Here is a 15,355-nt window from a genome sequence, read left to right on the forward strand (position 1 = left end):
GTTGAAAGCGACGGAGGCTCTCTGGAATGTGAATAAACAAAAGGCACCAGCATTTACTGCCCACTGCTGTTGATCATTGTCTCAGTCCTTTTGCAGTCACAGGACGTCCATAAACACCTGTAACGACATATGCAGACACGCACGCACACATGCGTGCACACATACGTCTTGCAGAGATGAGGCTGTTCCTGTAAGACAGACGCCTAGAAGCGTAATCTCTGCACCAAAGGGTGCGCAGGAGACACTTGTACTTACAAAGCACATGTTTGTAATTTTGGTAAGTGCTGCCATATTTATTCATTTTCAAAATTGGTCTTAGACTCTCAAGGGGAGGCAACCAACATACACCCTCCGCTGCTGAGCTGCCCAAACAACCTACCACCACGTCACATTGACTATTTGTATATTATCATGGACCCCTGTGGCCTTTACCTATATACTTGCCATCTTTTATATGTGCAGTTTTCTCTTGATTTTTTTTCTGTCTAATTAACATTGGTCCAGACTCTTCTGTTTATGAAAAGTCAGTCCTCATAATAACCCCGAGCTAAGATTCTTTGGGTGAGACAGTGCAGAAGAAAGCCTTGTCTTCGCTCTCCTGCTTTTGTTCAGGACCTGGGGTGGAAGAAGGGGAGAGAAGTGACATCATATACCAGCAGTGGCCCCCCCTAGTGACAGGTAGCGGGGGTCACGGTCTCTCTGACATGGGGCCACTAGTCTAGACCTTAGGGGTGACAGGTAGCAGGGGTCACGGTCTCTCTGACATGGGGCCGTGTCTAGACCCCATGGTTGCTCAGGATCGCAGACCAGAACGTCTCAGGGTGAATGGATCCATTGTTGAGAGGAAGGAAGAGATGTTGACTGAGTCGCTATAACAACCTCACCGCTGGCCTATACTGTATCTCATTGTGCCCTTTGTAATTAACCCGGGGGGGGGGGGAGGTAGGGGGAAGTGTTGGCTAGGGAACCAGCGCTGGTGCTGCTGCTAATGACAAGGACAGCTGACCTCGACTGGTGATAACCACTCTTCTGGGAACTTTCCATGAACTCTGTCATGTACGCCTCACAGTAACCCTATGAGTTATGTACGAATATTGTCCCCACTCTGCAGAGCAGGGGACTGAATGAAGCAAAGCAGGCCTCACGGGCTTGTCCAAGGTCACCCAGCTGGAAGGTGACAGGCCAGTTTAGACTCCAGCCTGCAAGCCTTCAGGGTGGGTGCCAGGGCTGGGGTGTGAACACGCCACCCGCTCTGACTCTCACGCACCTTGGGAAGGTGCCAGGCTCTTTAGTCCCATGGAGAGCTGAAGCGTAGCAACCGTGAGCTCCCCACAAATCTGGGAAGAAAAGTAGCTCATTAACATCTGTTCTCCAAGGCAGGAAGCTGCTTACACAGTAATTCTGAGCTCAATTGGCAGGAGGGGCTTTGCAAGAGGGAAATCCCGGTTTTGTGGAGTGCTTGGAGTGGTCCCCAAGAGGGCAAGAAACTCACGTTCGGTGTCAATAAAGCACTCTGGGGTGACGAGAGAACTGAGAAGCTCCTTACTAACTCACCCTTCTGACAGTCCCTGTGAATGCCATGTAAATATTGTCCTCATACAGACAGCGCTTTTTAAAATTTCATCCCTTTTTTACCGTCAACACTTCATTTAACGCCTTATCCTGGTATTCAAACGTCTTCCCACAGAGACTCTAGCCTCAATTTCCAACCCCCCTCCCCTTCACTCCTGCGCACCCACCTGCTCTTTAAGAGCCATCAGTCTTGCTGATGTCCCCAAACGCCTCGTCCTCACATCCTTCCTGCCCGCGTGCATCTCCTCCTCATCCACCCTGGGACCCCCTCTGCTGAGCAGTGTCATGCCTAACGTTTTCCCGGGACCCTCGCTCCTCTTGACCCTCACCCTCGGTCTCCTGCCACAGTGGCCTTTGTTCTGTTTTGTAAACTTGCTGAGGGTCTTTCTCCACAGGCCCTTTGCATGTGCCATGATTAGCTTTGCTTGGACAAATTCTCCTCTTTCTTTCCCCTATCTGTCATGGCTGACTCCTCATGATTTTGATCTTAGCTGGACTTCTGCCTCATCAGATAAAGTCTTTTCCTTGTGAATTCCCTTCCTCTGTCTTCCGTCAGCTCTCCTGTTTGTTTCGGGAAGAACACTTTTTTTTATTGTTTGCATTTACTTATTCAATATTTTAACCCCCTTACTGGACTGGAAGTTCCATGAGATTGCATGTACCAGTTCTGTTGGCTTTGTTCTCTGCCTAAAACAGTGACCGGCACATAGTAGGTGTTAAGGTATGCGTCGGGTTATTCGAAGGATTGGATGAGTTCATATCGTCAAGTCTTTCCACAGGCTGGTAACCTCTGCGTGGACTACTACTTACTCTTTTTCTGAACTGTACAAACCCTATTTAGTATTTTCAAATTAATGATCAGTTGAATCTTTTCATCCATGTCGTTAGGAATAAATGATCAAAATTTAGAGATCATCTCAATACAATTAAAATTAACAACCATAATTTAAACCCAGCTCTGCCTGATTCCCAAACTCAAGCATGTTCTGAGGATAACATGTATTCATTCTGTCCATTTATTTGATCAGGAGAGGTAATACTTGGGCCCAAATGCTAGCAGGGTAAGTCTCTTCGAGATGTTTTTGTTTTTTTGTTTTTTTTTTTCTGAAGCTGGAAACAGGAAGAGACAGTCAGACAGACTCCCGCATGCGCCCAACCGGGATCCACCCGGCACGCCCACCAGGGGCGAAGCTCTGCCCACCAGGGGGCGATGCTCTGCCCCTCCGGGGCGTCGCTTTGCCGCGACCAGAGCCACTCTAGCGCCTGGGGCAGAAGCCAAGGAGCCATCCCCAGCGCCCGGGCCATCTTTGCTCCAATGGAGCCTTGGCTGCGGGAGGGGAAGACAGAGACAGAGAGGAAGGAGGGGGTGGGGGTGGAGAAGCAAATGGGCGCTTCTCCTATGTGCCCTGGCCGGGAATCGAACCCGGGTCCCCCGCACACCAGGCCGACGCTCTACCGCTGAGCCAACCGGCCAGGGCCCCTTCGAGATGTTTTTATCAAAAATATTGAACACCAATCACAATGAGAAATATACTCTGCACAGTGGCCACAAACACATGTGTGTGTGCATGTTTCTAAAACAGGGGTCCCCAAACTTTTTACACAGGGGGCCAGTTCACTGTCCCTCAGACCGTTGGAGGGCCGGACTATAAAAAAAACAAACTATGAACAAATCCCTATGCACACTGCACATATCTTATTTTAAAGTAAAAAAAACAAAACGGGAACAAACACAATATTTAAAATAAAGAACAAGTAAATTTAAATCAACAAACTGACCAGTATTTCAATGGGAACTATGCTCCTCTCACTGACCACCAATGAGAGAGGTGCCCCTTCCGGAAGTGCGGTGGGGGACGGATAAATGGCCTCAGGGGGCCACATGCGGCCCGTGGGCAGTAGTTTGGGGACCCTTGCTCTAAAATAAGTGTGGCTAAAGAATACTTACCCTTATTACAGGTGGCACGCTCTGACATTTTCTGTTCTTTTTATGTTATCTTTTAAATGCTTGTGTGAGCCACTGGATTGATTTCTCAGGTGATGAGTGGGTCATACCCTGAATCTCAAAGACCTTTTGAGCCTTAGAGAGGTGATATTGTGCTGGGAGACCCTCAGGGGACTGATCCTTGATCACTAGCTCTGTGATAGCATTCTGAAGGTGCCCCTTGCCCAGAGATCTGAAGCTGGATATAATCCAAGGGACTAAAGGTGAGGGGCTGAAGGAGGAGCCCCGAGTGGTAGCTGAGACAGGCAAGGTCCACGTGACAACTTGATGTCTTTCCCACACTGTCCCCGTGGCCAACCCATTGGTGCCTTTCCTCCAACCCTCTAACCCACTGGTTGCGTCACCTCCATACTTTCTATTAGAACTGCCCACCCTGCCCTCCCAGAACACCTGTTGTGTCTCCTCTCTCTTTGTTCTTTGGACATTCTTTCTTCGACCCCCACCTCGCTCCCTACGTAATTCTTCCCCTCTGCTCTCTGCTTGGGAAACTCCACCCACCCTTCAAACTCCAGCTCCTCACCCCGCTGTTCCCACCTGTCCTGGAGCCTCAGAGGGAGGCTCTCAAGGAGCCTGGGGAACTGCACGTTTAACATCAGGGAGCATGTCCCAGCTCCCATTCGGACAGAGCCTCGGGGGTGCCTCCCAGGCCACCTGCGGACGAGATGAAAGCAGAGAGGGCAGCATTGTCTCACCCGGGCGGCGTTCAGCTCTTGCATGCTTTGGTGTTCCACATAAGCTTATTTTTGAAAGATAGGCTGTCCAGCATCCAAAGCAGATAAGTTTGGATGTGACTTTCTTACACCAAAGTGCCCTGATATCCTATTCCCTCTTCCTGTTCAAAGCACTCTTTGAAGTCTGCATTATGCCGCATCCCAGAGGCTGTTGGGCGCCTTCTGCGTCCTCGTCCTCTGCGCCTCCATCCGCTGCTCGTACAGAGAGACGGGCGGACACTTCAGTCCCCGCATCTTTTCCTGGGGTACACCTCTCCCTCACTACTCCGCCATCTGTCCACTCATTCATGCACTTATTTAAACAGATGTTTATTGAGCTCCTACTGTGCGCAAGGCACTGTGTTTAGTGCGGAGATACAAAGTGAGGTGAAAAATCATTTTCTCCTAGAAGCGCACAGTCGAGAGGGGTATAAAACAGTAATAGCCGCTTCACTTTATATAGCCTGTTAGCCTTTGTCGAATGGCTTCATAAACACTGTACGATAAGCCCCGTGTGCTACTGAACCTCCTGAGAGGCAAGGAGCCGTACTTGGGCTCAGAGAAATTGAGTCGCTCACCCCACGATGCCATGCGAGGTGGTGCTGAGTCTCCTGCTAAGCCCAGGACTCTAGAGCTCAAGTCCGCTCCCGACTCCCTGATGTGCTGCCTGGGGTTTACCCCTGCAGCCTCCTGAGTATCATTTGGCCAACAACACGTGGCATCTCCATTGCCCTTGCCTTCTTCCTTTAAAAGTTCATAAACTCTTTGTCTTCGGCATATTCACACAGAACTCTCGGGGAGCCATTTGTCAAGGATGGTGTAGCAGGGTTGGAGATTAGACACTGTTCACGTAATCCCTTCTAATTCTCAGATTGTAAACTTTGAAGTTAATCTGTTTTCCACTCTGTTTTCTCCTTAGCACTACTTGGAAAACAAAGGGGGAGGAAATCTGTGGTTGAAAGAGTAGGTTCCTTAAACTAGCCAGCCTGGAGAGGATTCAGCATTGAGAAGTTTTTCTTTTTTCTTTTTTTTTTTTTTCTTTTTAACTCCGCCTGATCCCTGATGGAAGGGTAGCAAGTCCCTTTGTGCTCTGTCTGGTTAATCGTAGCACATAGTAGAAGCAGACCCTACCTCCGCAGCAAAGCTTGTGGCTTTGAGTTCTGGACCTTGGACGGTGGTCCCGGTGCCTCGGCGGAGCAGGGCTTGCCCAGTAGCATAGCGAGGGGGGAGCCAGGGGGTCTATCGTGCCCCGGGCACCACTCTCAGAGGGGCGCCAAACGGTCTCCAAAACAAACAAGAAAAGCGTAGTAGAAGGGGAGGGGGCGCCAATGAAGTGTTGTGCCCCCGGGTGCCAGTTACGCTCCCTACGCCACTGGCCTGCGGCAGACAGGAGCTCGGCATCTCCACACAGCCATCCTCGGCGCTGTCTGCACGCTCTCTAAAACAAGACACAGACGGAGATTTGTCATGGAATCACAAACAAGAATGTCACCAAAGCTGTCACCGAAACCCCTTAAAATGTCACTTCCCAACATTAATTGTCACGACAGCAGAACAAACGAGCATTTTCTGTTTGCCCCCCCCCCCCCGGGTATCCTCGCCTTGCCTCCCTGTCACCCCTCTCTCCCTGCTCCCACAGAGCCCCTTCTTCGTCTCCGGATACCCTCGGGGCATGCTGACAGGATGAGACTGCGCCAGGCAAGGCCGCCCCCCACACACTGACAGATGAGGGTGAACAGGTTTGATCAAGTCAGGGGCTGAAGGCGCTGTTCCCTGACTGATCAGAGCTGGAGCAATTTCCCAGCAGTCAAGGACTCTTTGCCTCCCGTCCTGGCCTCCATAGACATGTCTGGAAATCACTAGCGGGAGCCTACCACATGCTGAGTCCCGGCTGCTGGGCCCCGTGGCTCCCACGGCTCCCAGAGGGAGCCTGCTGCTTCTGGCTCCCCTGTCCTCACCCACGCGGCCACACCAGGAACCTCCAGCCTTACCCACAGGTACGGTGGGTCTCAGACTTCCTGGTGATTAAAGTGTGTCGGCTCATTATAGAAAACTTAACGAATAAAGTATAAATTAGTACTTTTCAGAGTACCTCATCAAATAGCCACCAAATTCTTTCCTTTTTTACATATTGAAAGTGAAAACCTGTATTATTTTATATTTCATGTTCTTATTGAATATCATTCCATAGTATTTCAACATGTTTATAATTCTCAGCTACCTCATAGTTTATTTCTATTTTATTTTTTGTATTTTTCCAAAGTGAGAAGTGGGGAGGGCGGTAGACAGAAAGAATCCCACATGCGCCCGACCGGGATCCACCCAGCATGACCACCAGGGGGCGATGTTCTGCCCATCTAGGGTGTTGCTCCGCTGCATTTGGAGCCATTCTAGTGCCTGAGGTGGAGGCCATGGAGCCATCCTCAGCACCCGGGCCAACTTTGCTCCAGTGGAGCCTTGGTTGCAGGAGGGGAAGAGACAGATAAAGAGAAAGGAGAGAGGGAAAGGTGGAGAAGCAGATGGACACTTCTCCTGTATGCCCTGGTCGGGAATCGAACCTGGGACTTCCACATGCCAGACCGACACTCTACCACTGAGCCAGCCGGCCAGGGCCTTGTAGTTTATTTATTGGTATATATTTAAGTTGCTCCCCCCTCCTTTTTTTCCTGCTATTTTGTTTTCATCAGCAACAAACAGTTTGGGGTTTATTTTTATTTTTTTACCATTCTGTATTATTTCCTCAGGGTATATTCCTAGGAGAGGAATTATTGGGTCAAATGGTCTGAATGTTTCAAAATTCTTGATGTATGTTTAGCTCAACATCCCTGTGTCAGGAATTTTAGGTATATAGTTGTTAAATAAGAAAATATTTTTTCATTTTTTTATTTATTAATTTAATAAACTTTAATTAAGTGCCTATGATGTATCAGGCACTATTCAGGGCACTGAGGATAAATCAGTGAATAAAATATTTACAAGTCTATTTTTATTTCTTTTTTTTTTCTATTAAGTGAGAGGCGGGTAGGCAAAGAGACTCTCTCATGTGCCCTGACTGGGATCCACCCAGCAAGCCCCTACTAGGCAATGCTCGGCCCAGCTGGGCTGCAACTCCATTGCTCAGCAATCAAGCTATTTTAGTGCCTGAGGCCAAGCTTTGCTGGAACCATTCAAGCCATGGCTGCGGGAGGGGAAGAGAGAGTGAGAGAGATGGGGGAAAGGGGTAGAGAAGCAAATGGTCACTTCTCCTGTGTGCCCTTACTAAGAATTGAACCTGGGACTTCCACACACCGGCCAATGCTCTACCACTGAGCCAACTGGCCAGGGCCACAAATTTATTTCTACTGAGCTTACTTGCTGGTGTGAAAAAACCATAAACAAGTGAATAAGAAAAATGATATAAAAATACATAATTAAATATAAATATATAAGTATCTTATAAATATATTATAAGAATAAATAATATGTAATCATATATATAAAGTTATATAGAGTTACATAGATATAATATCAAATCATGAGATTTGCAGTGGAGGAGAAATAAAAAGAGAGCTAGGACCCTCAGGAAGGGCCTCACTGATGAGGTCATATTTGAGGACCAGTGCACAGTAAATTAAGCAATTCGCCATTTGGATACTTGAGGAAAGAGATTTTCAGGCAGAGGGAACAGCCGGTGTGAAGGCTCAGTAGCACCGGTGTGCTGGGATCTCTAAGGAGTAGGAGGAGAGAGTGTCAAGAGAGCAATGAAATAAATTGGGTCACAGAGACATTGGAAAGAAGGCCACATGTGGTCTAATAGGTAAGGATATGGGCTTTTGCTGTGAGGGAGATGAGAACTCGTTAGAAAACAGGGAAGTAATATTTTGGAAATGTAGTAAGCAGACAGGGCCACATGAGAAGGAGGGTTTAGGCACGGAGTTGGCGTTCAGCAGGGAAGCGTCCGTGGATACCAGAGAATAGACTCCAGGTTGCACTCTGGAGTCTCACAGGTAGATTCAGCCCCTCGGCTGTGTTTGTTTTGCTTGCATATAGAGTACATTTTACATTTTTCAATAAAGCTGTCAGTATTTATGAACCAGGAAATTTCACTTCCCAGCCCACATTTCTGTCTCGCTTGATTGTCGGAGGATCTGGAAACCCTGGGTCTTCCAGCGCTCGGCAGAGCCTGCGGGCGGCACCTTCTTTGGAAGGACTGCTCTCTCCATTTCAACACAGGCGTCACCTGATGCGTTTCCTTAGCCTAAGTTCTCCCGGATCCCCCTGGGCTCTTGAACTCAAGTGTTCTCCAGAGGAAGGAGGAGTAGAGGTAGCCCTTGCTGTCTGAGCAGTAGGAATGGAGAAGCCCATAGGAGCAATAAATTCACCTCCAATAAGATGGGAGGACAGTAGGCTCTCTAGGACCTTCTAGAACACCTGTCTGTCCACTCCCCATTGGTGCAAGAAGAAGGAATGCCCAGGTTGGTGGCAGAAGATGACATCATCCTCTCTCCTTTCCAACTTCTTGAGTTTTGTGTTTCCAGCCAGAGAGAGGCAGCAGATCAGAGACTCAGAGATCTCTGAGAACTTTGGAGGCAGAGCAGAGAGTAGTTAAGAAGCCCAGCTCTCAACTCAGACGCCCAGGATCAAGTCTCACTTCCGCAGTTTACAAAGTGTGAAAACTAGGACAAGTCACTAACATCTCTGAGACTGAGTCTCCTCGTCTCTAAAATGGAACTACTTTCTGTAGGGTTCTTGTGAGAATTAAAGATCATGTTAGATACTTAGCACAGTGGTTTGACTTAATAAACAAAAGCTGTTGTTATTTTGTCCGAAATGCTCACTGCACTCAGCCAGTAGAGGCCCAGAGAAAGGAAAGGGTTTATCTTAGGTTCCACAGCAAACTGATAGCTGGTATTTGTGTGCATTAGAGGATGGAGTGGAGGAGATGGTGGTTCTAATACAGACTAACTTTCCAGCCAATGTCACCTTGATATTTCTACCATACCCCTTATGAAGGGCTGCTTCTTCTAGCCAATTCCTGGATGTGGACCTTGGTTCTGACACATTGTAGATTACTAAATACATATGAAATAAGTGAGTGAGTGAGTGAGTGAATGAATGAATGAATGAATGAATGAATTCCTGACCGGAAGGGCTCTTGGCTCCGTAGAGGAACATCGGATGGGCAGCATCTCTGCTGAGCTAGCTCTGCCAACTCCATTCACCTGAGCACACTGTTGGTTTTCTTTTCTTACAGTTTTTTTTGTGTTTTGTCTCCTTCCTCAGGCATTGCTCAGGAGGAGGAGGGCTCCTCAGTGTAAGGGTTAGGATGCCTGGCAGGCAAGACCTTTTCCCCCACTGCCTCAGGTGTGGGACAGGGAGGACACGGGGCTTACAGAAGGAAGGTGAGCCTTGAGGGCCAGCTCTGGGCTCCAGCTTCTTGGGGGAAGAACATCCATAGTTGTTCAATCAGATACAAGTGCAGTGGTGCCCAGAGAGGGCACCAATCTACAGGTGAGCAGATCATTCCCACCAGGTAGCTGCAACTCTTAAGATGTGGCTGACCTTATAAGTGGCCCATAGGATCACTGCTTCTTGGCATTTCCAAGTTGGGCATTTATTATGTGACCTTTCTTCTCTGCATTCATACTTACAGTACCTTAAACAGGTTGTTCATTTTCTTCTCTGCGTGTTCCCTCATCTGTGGAACGAATACTGAAGAAAAACACTCCTGTAACTTGGCCAGGAGTTCATCCTGTCCCTTGTAGGACAAGAGTAGGATTTCTAACGAGTTCTTGGCCATTAGGTTTCCTGGGTATCTGGCAATGACACCAGAATGGGTAAATAGGCTTCTTCCTTCCTTGGCTTGGCTGTTCTGTACTGTATAGAGACTGCTGTTCCTCTTCAGCTCGACTGTCCCATCTTCCCAGTACACTACCCGGCGCCCAGACGGTAGTGCTCCACACAGATGACTTTAGAAAACTCTGCATGCTGTGGAAAGAGGGTTGGGGCTCTGGGTTAGAACTAGACCTCATCTTCCCACTAATTTTGAGATCTTAGACTAGTCATTCTCTTCTCTAAACTAGTGGTGCTTAACCAGGCATGATTTTTGTCATCCTCCCATGTTCCTAGAGACATTTTTGCTTGTCATGACTGGGGAGGGGTGGGAGGAGCTGGTGGCCATTAGTGGGGAGGGCTGGGGTGCTGATGAACACCCCAAAGTGCACAGGACAGCCCCTCGCAGTAAAGAACCACTCAAGGTGTCAGTATTGCCTAGGGTTTGTTGTCACATTGGTACAATGGCGAGGCCAATTCCATAAGAATGTGTGGGACAAGCAAACTATTATGGAGGAGAATGCTTTTTTGTAAATTAACTAGTACACTATACAAGCATAGGATGGTGATACTATTGATGCATTTTTTTTTCAAAATAATATCACTTATAAGGATCTGTTTGGAGGGAGCTACCTCAGGGTCTTTGCATCTCTGTTCTCTTTCTGAATGAACAGCTCTTTTCCCAGACACCTGTGAGGCTTATTTCTTCTCTTCCTCCAGGTCTTTCCTCAGAAGTCACTTTGTCATCGAGGTCACCCCTGGCCACCTCATATAAAACAGCACAATCGCAGGCACACTCATCACACTCTCTGTTCTTCTTGATCTCCCTCTGTTTCTTCATAGCCCTCATGACTGTTTGATCGACTATACATATTTGTGTATCCATTGCTTGTTACCCCTTTCTGTACTTTGTTTTTTTCAATGTGGTTTAAAACATTGCCTCGCACAGAGCAGGCATTGAGGAAGTAGTTCTTGAATGAATGGATAAACTATAAACGAGTACATGGCTCCGTGAATGACTGACATTGAGTGTTTTCATTCAGCCTGTTCGGGTTGCGAAGAAGAGACTGGTTCCATTGATGAGGATTGGTTTTTAGTTGCGGTAGGGGTAATATTAGCTAGCCTGTATGGGCCAAGCTCCATATTAGCTTAATAAATATTTACGCATTTACTTCTCAAAAAAAAAAAGGGTATTTTCCGGACCTCTGACTGTCTCCTTTTCCAGATGAGGAAACCACAGCTGGGGGAACTCAAGTAGCTTTCCCAGGCCCAGGCGCTTGCTCTGTGTTAACGCGGGGTTGGTACCTGGGCCCTCGTGACCTTGCAGTGCTCTCCCTTCACTGATCCAGGCAACCCCCGGGGCTGGGAGGGAACGAGACTGGGTCTGTAGGTTTGAAAATGTTTAAGTGTATGTATGCCCAGAAAGGTAAAAACTAAACACCAGGTTAAAATAAACATTTGTCTAAGTTGCATTTAATAGGCAAATGTACCTGTTCCAATTTATGTACAAATTCAACCTCAGAACAAACCTACAGAGCCCGTCTTGTTCATAATCCAGGGACTACCTGTGCTCTGTTGCCTTTGCTGTTAGAACACAGGGACACAGGGACCGGGGCTGCTCATACAAGAGTCGCAGGCTCATGGAGAAAGAGCCATGGTTAGCTTGTAGCGCTGCTAAATTTATGAGTCGGGTCTCTTCCTCCTCTCTCCTCTTTTGCCCCCATCAGAAAATGACCTCTCATGAACTCCCAACCTGGTATCTACTGCCCATAGCTTCTGCCCCTGGCTCCTCTCTGTTCCTCATGAGATACGTTGTCTCTGTCTCAGACTATCGTGTTTCCTACTCAGACACTCTATGAGGAAATTTTTCATACTTGATATCGAATGTCCGAATGGGCAGTCCTCACAACAGGCCATGTCATCACCCCTGAGGTCTGACCAGACGTGGGGATCTGGGTCCACCAGCTTTGCCTGGGTGGTGGAGTCTCAGAGTTGTCGGCAAGGCATCGTCTGGGTTGAGAAGCACTTGCAGCTACTGTTCACTAATGTGGGCATCTGTGGGAACAGCAGACCCTCCCAGCATCCTGTCCTGTCAGGACCAGCAGGGAGTCCATCTTCTCTCAGAGCTTATCCAGTGTGCCTTGCTTCAAAACAACCTGGTTTGTTGAATAGCTCAGTTTAGCACAGAGGCAAATCGAGGAAAGACAGGTTATTTTCCTAAATGTTATTTATTTTGCAAAAACATTCACCATAGGATTCCATTCAATTACTATCAACCCCCTCCCCCAGTGCATGTAAAAGAGGGTAGTATTTCACCAAATTTTAACTTACAGAAATGTCTAAAGATATACTAGTCCAAAATCCAGAGCAAAACCATGGTAGCAGGGCATTCTGGGAGATGGCCAGCTATAGGATGACAGCTTTGGAATGAGGCAGACTTGGGTATGAATCCTGTACCCACAGAGCACCTCAGTCTTGGATAAGTTAGCGCGTCTCTTTAAATCTCTGATTCCTCATCCACGAAACTAGTTTAATAATAATGTCAGACTCCTGGGGTTGCTCTGAGAATGAAATTTAATAATATATGAAGAGCCGGGCACAGAAGCCACCTGCCATAAATATTAATGATCTCGGGAAGATCTCATCCCCTGCCTGAGCCTCGGTCTTCTCACCTGTCTAACGATCAGCGTGGACCTTTGCGGGTCTGAACTCTTGCACCCATCCATTTCTGCCCATTGGCCCTAGAATTCTGGGGCTGTGGCTATTCGTGTGGCACGAGACCAGTGGAAGTTCATCCAGAACTCACTGCCACATGCCTAGCTGGCATGATGAAGGGTGTGTGTGTGTGTATGTGTGTGTAGAGGAGAGAAGTCATTGGAAAAACAGGTCTTTTAAGAGAAAGAGAAGAGGCATCTTCCTCCTGCAAACCCTTACGCCCTCACACCTTGTTGTACAGAAATGACGCAGAGGCCTAAGGGGCACTGGCCAGTAGCATTCCATCCAGGCTGATGAGTTTCAAAGGCCAGTCTCCAGCCTCTTTGTAGAGTCCCCTGGCTCCAGGACTGTTTTGTAAGTGTCCCAAGGAGGTCGTCGAGAGAGAGAGAGAGAGAGAGAGAGAGAGCACTTCCTCCTCATTTCCATTGTGAATGAAGCCTTTGGAGACTAGATGCACCCACTTTGTTATAATTGTGTTAAGTGCAGCCTGGTTGGCACTGTTTATCACCCCAGGAAAGCAAGCTGGCCCGGTGGACACACAGGTGGCTCAGCACGTTCCATCCCCGCCAGCTGTGTCCTTGGATGGCAGTGACTGCAGGGTGTACCTATGGCTGTCCTTTGGGGAAGAGAAAGCAGTGGGAGAGGGAAGGGAGGGTGCCGGGTAGGAATGAGGGAGCCCGGGCTCTGTCTTCAGTGGGCCACGTGACCTGGGGCGAGTCCTCCTCCTTCCGGCCCTCAGCCTGACTATATGCATGGTCAGCAGCATTATGAGACGGCCACACTCTTACTCAGCTCTTCACCTGTCAGTATCTCAGGGGGAAGGTGATGCGGGTTTTCTAAGAGTCTCCTGGGTGCAGGCTGGCGCTTTGGCCCTGGAGTCTGAGTGTTTCCCTATAGGATCCTGCAGGGAAAAGCAGTTTCTGCACAGTAAGAAACATTCCCTGTAGAACTGGGAACCTCCCTTATGTCCTAAGGAAATGAGGTTTCTCCCTTGTATCAAAGGGCCAGAGGGTGGTCAAGATGTTCTGATCTCAAGGCTACATATTGTAGCCTTCGTTGTCTATTCCTGTGTTAACAGAGAAAGGAGCTGGGTTTCCCAAAGTAAGAGCACAGGGCTGGCAAACCAGGAAAGATGCTGTGGGGGAGAGAGCCTTCAGCCAGGGTGTGTGGGGCCAAGACAAACTCAGGAGGGAAGGTGAAGCGATGAAACTCGGATCTCTCTCTATAGCAGGATAGTTAGGCATGTGGGCTTTTGAGCTAGGCGGTCCCAATTACTCCTGATATTTTCTGATATTTACTAGCTGTGTAGAACCTTAGGCAAATGAGTAAAGGTCCTTTTCTCTCACTCCTTATCTCTAAAATGGGGAAAAATCAGACTGTGCTTCCCTGAGTAGTTGTTGGACTAAATGAGTTAAGACCTATCACAGGGATCAAACGAGTGCTTTGTACAAAGGAAAGGCTTAGTTGACATTAGCTATTACAGTGCGATGAGAGTCCTCTACAAGTAGGTCAGGCACTTTTAATGCTACTTCATCTAATTTTCACAATGACTCAGTAAAGCTGTCATGCATGCATTCATTCATTCATTCAGCCACCAAATACTCATAAAGATAGCACAGTGCAAGTGACCGGCATGACCCCTGCCCTCAGAGATGTCACCTTCTAATGGGAGGACAGACTTAAGACCCTAACCCAGTTATCACACAGTTACTAACTTCTGGAAGACAGAGCTGCCCGGCAGGAAGTGAGCTGAGTGCCCCAGGGGAGGAACCGGGACACCTGGCTGTTCAGGAAGGCCTTTCCGCAGAAGGAAGGTCTAAGCAGAAGTCAGTAGGGTGTGTAGCGTCTGGCCAAATGAAGATCTGAAAAACAAAGGATATGACTTTTGCAAAGAAAAAGCTTGGCTCGTTCGGTGACCCAGCAGGCCGGCGTGACTGGAAAACAGTGAGGGGGGCTGGGCCAGACATTCTGTTGTACATAGGTGGGGAAACTGAGGCACGGGAAGCTGAAGTGGCTTTCGGGAGGGGGCATACCTGGGATGGAAGGGTAGGTTCTGCCTGAGACCTGAGACGGTAGCGTCTCTTCCAGCCCCACCAGGGAGAGGATCCTGGGAGCGGATTCTGGTTGGTGGTGTAGGGAAGGGCGGGCGTCGAGCATCAGTGTCTGGGCAGAGGGATGGTGGAGATGGAGGGCGGGGACTCAGTAGGTGGCAGGGCAGGCCGCGCAGGCCCAGCTGACTTTGGCCTTATCTCTTCTCACTCTCCCAGAGTTACAGGGCAGAGCGAGATTAATTTCCGAATAACCCCATTCGTGCTCCAAGGTTTAATATCTCCTGTGTTCCCTGGGTCATCCTTAGTACGAGAATGCTCTGCTCAGATCGGTGGTATAAAGTGCTTTCGGTTTTTCCTGTGTGTGTGTGTGTGTGGGTGTGGGTGTGTGGTTTTCTTCCCTGCGGCATGCTGAGTTCACGGAGGGAAATGCACCGACTTAGGTGAAATCTTATTTATTTTTTTGGAAGGCATGCAGTACGAAATCATTTCTC

The 15,355-nt window shown here is 48.4% G+C and overlaps 1 protein-coding gene across 5 annotated transcripts in view; it reads left to right on the forward strand.

The window, feature by feature from the left end:
- Positions 1-15,355, forward strand: part of ASTN2 (astrotactin 2) — a 907,524-nt gene that overhangs the window by 202,157 nt on the left and 690,012 nt on the right. The window lies entirely within an intron of this gene.

Source organism: Saccopteryx leptura, chromosome 2 (genome assembly GCF_036850995.1).
Source record: "Saccopteryx leptura isolate mSacLep1 chromosome 2, mSacLep1_pri_phased_curated, whole genome shotgun sequence".
In the NCBI taxonomy this organism is placed as follows: Eukaryota; Metazoa; Chordata; class Mammalia; order Chiroptera; family Emballonuridae; genus Saccopteryx; species Saccopteryx leptura.